Below are 4,486 nucleotides of genomic sequence, written 5' to 3'. Positions count from 1 at the left end.
ATTTCAGGACCGTTATGACTGCTTATAAATATGGTAATGATAGATTTGTATTGGAGATTACTAGTAGGACATGTACATGTAGTTCGAAAAGACGAAGACATTGTCCAACGTGCTCGGATTGGAATTTTCATGCTGCATTTTCAATCTATCAATCAAAAGATTATTTTTTGTAAATGTGAACGATATGTTGAATACTGATTTCGGAATAAAAAAAAATGAATGTTCTTTATACTGAGCTATCAAGCTATACTATGTTGTCTTTAACTGCAACTTAGTTAACACCGGGCGATTTGATTTATACTATATTTGCCTGCTTTTTTGTCTTGGTCCGTTCAGTTTCACTAATACAATTCATTCATCATTATGTTAAACGCTGTATGCCGTACATACGTCAAGTTCACAAATTATGTGCCAGGTTTTCCCTGTAGTGCCAAACATACATGATGAGTTTTTTTTTATATAAATTTGCAGTTAAATTGTTTTATTTTCATCGACCCAAATTCCGAAAAAAATAGTTCTATGATATCACAAAATATACGTCTAAGTTAAAGATAACGTTTGAAGGCCAGTTACGATTTTACATTCGTTTGTAGCATTTGAGAGACGGTTCTAGAGCCTAGCACACAAATAGCGATTTCAAATAAAAAGAAAAATCGGAAGATTACCGTCTAGTGTAGAGTGAACTCGTCTCTGATTCATATATTGTAATGTGTATCATTTAAAGCTGTATCTGGCAATCAGATATTACAGACATAAAGTAAGAGTTGGATTTTCTAGCACAATACTATATTATACAACAGAGGATTTTCTGTTTGTGTGCCTATTAAGTAGGGATAGCCAATGTGATTCGTTCCATTTTTTTGTAAACAGTTATGCCTATACTAATTTGGGTGAGTTATTACAGAAGCTTGTCTGTATTTACTGAACATCGTATATTACAATACAATAAATATAGATTTTCAGACCTTCATTTTTGTTTTGATTCTCTTGTATTACCAATACTTCTCTATTCAGTAGAAGTATAGGGTTTTGTAAACTTGAATCACCCTGTTTGTCTGGATGTCTGGATGTCTGTCTGACTGTCGTCCGCAGTAACTTGTCCGGCAAACTCCTCCTTAATTAACAGGTGGATTTCATTGAAACTTTGCAAGAATGATCAGTATCTCATGTAATTGTGCACCGGCATTTTAATTTGGGATTTCGACCCTTTTTGATGGAGTTATGCCCCTTTTTGTGAAACACTTGTCCGCGCAACTCCTCCTTAACTAACAAGTGGATTTCATTGAAACTTTTCAGAATGATCGGTATCTCATGTAATTGTGCACTGGCATTTTATTTTGGGATTTCAACCCTTTTTGATGGAGCTATGCCCCTTTGTGCGAAATACTTGTTTTATTTAAATAAGCAAAAGCATGGGCCCCAAACCTCTTAGTTATACAGCGGAGAGCTTATCAGGCTGATCCCTAGAATTGGAGGAGATATCTGTATTACATCTATACATTTGAGGAGATATCTGCATTACATCTTTCAGCAAAACTCGTTCATATGGGCTAACAAGTTTTGGTTTGCAAGTATGTTTTGGCACCGAGATGGAGTACAGGAAGTATGTGAGTGACCTATATACTTAAATAAGTGTACAGCTCAGCCAATAAAGACTCATTACTGCTTTGCATTATAGTTCTGGTTTATATAGGAGCGGGGGTATTAGTTAGCCTTTGGCTTACAGTTCTAGTTATGTTTTGGTATAAATTGATAACTAGCAATAGCATATCAAGCACTATGTATAACTGAATATTTAACTTACAAACAAATGGAATCATGGAGTTCAACTGGTTAAAGAATGTTCAGGATATATGTATAGAAACAGGTTTAAATTTCATCTGGGCATATCAGAAAACATGTACGTTTAATAGAGATTATTTTAAACTTGTTGTGAAACAAAGATTAGAAGACCAGTTTATCCAAAAATGGTTTAACGATATCGAGAGCTCTTCAAGAGGATCTACCTATTCCAATTTTAAAACAAATTGTGAACTTGAAAATTACCTTGTGAAACTAAAGCCAAATGAAAGATGAATTATTGTTAAGTTCAGAACTTCAAATATGGACTTACCTATAGAAACTGGAAGATGGATTGGAATACCCAAAGAAAACAGAACTTGTAATCTGTGTTTTAATGAAATAGGTGATAAATATCATTATCTTTTTAAGTGCGAACATGTATCTGTTAAACAAATAAGACAATTTTTTAATCCAAATTACTACTATACTTACCCTAGCCTTATTAAAATACGTGGACTATTAACTATATGCTATGTAAAAGTTTTATTAAATGTTAGCAAATTTCTAGAAAAACTTGAAAAGCTTTTGAAAGTACGTAATAAGTTTGTAGCCTTTATGCCTTTGTTATCCATGTATATATGAATATGATACATATTGACCTCTTGTTACATACTTTGTATGTCTGAGAAAAATAAAAATCTCAAATCTGAATCAGTAAGTGGTTTTTTTTTCTGGATACAATAATCTGTTTAATAAAGTTTGCTCACGAAGAAATATATTTTAAACCCTTTTTCATTGATGTGATTTACTAGATAAAACTATATAATAAACCCTTCAGTGTTGCCAATATTCATTTAAAAGACCATTTTATCATCACTGAATTAGTTCATCTCATCTTTGTCATTAATTATTATTAGAAAAAAGACATATATAAAAAAATTGTACAGAATTAACACCTTTTAACATTTTATTTCATCATTTACAGGATTTAACAGAAAGTTAAATATTTGAAGAGGAGTAACCTTACATAAGAATTATAAAGAATTAAACGATAATTCCAATGAATATTTGTAATTAGGTAAATGTACGCGTAATCATCTAAATTAAACGCAATATGTTTTCTCTCTCTCTCTCTCTCTCTCTCTCTCTCTCCCCCCCCCCCCCCCCCCCCCCCCCCGGGTGCCTGGTTCGCCCAATATCAGAATAATGTGACCGGGTAGAGTGTCAGTCCAGATCTTGCCATTTCAGTGAAATTACTTAGGATTAATTAACTGTACAAAATGTGCATTGATTAGGTTGCCTAACAAACGTCAGCTGTAGGGAATTTCCCTTTAGCTCAGCGGTAGAGAATCGGGCTGGATAGCAAAGGGTCGCGGGTTCGAGCCCCACCGACGGCACTATCTTTATTATCACTATTCCTCGTTTTACTTCAAATTGGTGCCGTTGACCCTCCCCGTCAAGGTAGGATAACCCTTGGCGGGGAGTCAAAGAACCTCATAATTGGTTGGTGTTTGGAAAAAAGGGGGAATTACGTAAAAGATGTGGATTAATTAGGCTGCCTTACAAGCGTCAGCTGTAGGGAATTTCCCTTTAGCACAGTGGTAGAGCATCGGGCTGGAGAGCCAAGGGTCGCAGGTTCGAGCCCCAGCGACGGCACTATCTTTATCACTAATCCTCGTCCTACGACATAATCACATGACTCGTACACCGTCTCCACGTGCTTTCTTGATATGGAAAAGGATGAACCCACAAAAAAATTCCAATACTGACATGAGCCTGGATAAAATTCTTAAATCGTGAAGTTTTGAATAACAGAACTCGGTTCACTCAAAGTGAAAGTAGAATTGTTGTTGTATCTCAATTAGAGTAATCTCCCCTTAAATGACGTCACATCTCTCTCAGCCATATTGGAAAGGGTCAGTATCGCACGTGTTGAAAGTAATGTTTGGAAATTATGTTTTTTCAAAGAAGTATTCGTTGACGAATCGGTTTCTTATGACAGCTACATAGGCATCATCAATATATTTCATTTTCATAAGTGTCGTTGATGCAACTGTCATACTTTCTCAAGAAAACGATGCTTTTGCAGCTCATAATAATTTTAATGAAAAAATCGTCTGGACCATGGCATTTACATTGTGTCTGCGAATGAAGCCGGTCTGACATCTCTTTTATTTTAACATATGACAATATTAACAGTAACTAAAACGGGGTTAGCCTTATGTTGCAAATACACTGTCTTTGTTTAATTCTCTGGAAAATGAGAATCGCGTTTTCATTTCATTTATTAATATTCACTAACGATTTATGTAATGTACATTCTAGTAAGGTAACGTTATATGAAATAAAAGCAATAATAAAAACAATTGTTTCAACTTGCATGCTATACCAGTTACCCCCAAAATAAGGTAGAGTGAAAATATAGATTTCTTAAAACAAATATTTTACCTATCAGGCTTTGTTACTACATAGCATAACTTAATTACTAAGAGAACTGCATGGGTCCATTTGGAAAAAAATAATTAAGGTGTGGGGTGAGGGTGGGTAAATATAGGGGGCTGTAGTGTGGGGGTTGGTAAATCTAGGGGGCTGTAGTGTGGGTAAATCTAGCGGGCTGTAGTGTGGTGGTGGGTACATCTAGGGGGCTGTAGTGGCGAGGTGGGTAAATCTAGGGGGCTGTAGTGTGAGTGTGTGTGTGTGTGTG

General features: G+C 35.3%; 1 pseudogene; it reads left to right on the top strand.

The window, feature by feature from the left end:
* The first annotated feature begins 3,676 nt into the window (after positions 1 to 3,676).
* LOC110456135 overlaps positions 3,677 to 4,486 on the top strand; it is a 9,867-nt pseudogene continuing 9,057 nt past the window's right edge.

The sequence above is a fragment of the Mizuhopecten yessoensis genome, unplaced genomic scaffold (assembly GCF_002113885.1).
Source record: "Mizuhopecten yessoensis strain PY_sf001 unplaced genomic scaffold, ASM211388v2 scaffold8537, whole genome shotgun sequence".
Taxonomy (NCBI): Eukaryota; Metazoa; Mollusca; class Bivalvia; order Pectinida; family Pectinidae; genus Mizuhopecten; species Mizuhopecten yessoensis.
Note: the sequence above shows the minus strand (reverse complement) of the source record. Positions and strands in the feature narration are given on the sequence as shown.